The sequence below is a fragment of the Nanorana parkeri genome, unplaced genomic scaffold, assembly GCF_000935625.1.
Source record: "Nanorana parkeri isolate BGI_ZX_2015 unplaced genomic scaffold, ASM93562v1 scaffold2238, whole genome shotgun sequence".
NCBI classification, from domain to species: Eukaryota; Metazoa; Chordata; class Amphibia; order Anura; family Dicroglossidae; genus Nanorana; species Nanorana parkeri.
The window spans coordinates 39,365-39,645 of NW_017308506.1; positions in this window are offsets into that span (position 1 = coordinate 39,365).

Sequence of the window (281 nt, forward strand, 5' to 3'; positions counted from 1 at the left end):
GCACGTCTCTGTTAATGATCCCAATTCATATTTCTATTAAAAGTTTCTATCTCTGAATGTCCTGAACTCTTCCTGAACTCTCATACAATCCACTCCTCCTGCACTGCTTCTTTATTATTGTTTGAGGAACGACTTTCACAAGAATGGTGTTAGAATCGCTTTATGGGCGGCAGAAGTCTGTCCTCCATCACACCTAATATGGACCTCTCATCCTAAAATCATGGCCCTTAATATAGAGGGAACCCCCCCCCCCGGCCCTTAAAGGGGAACTATGGGTGCAC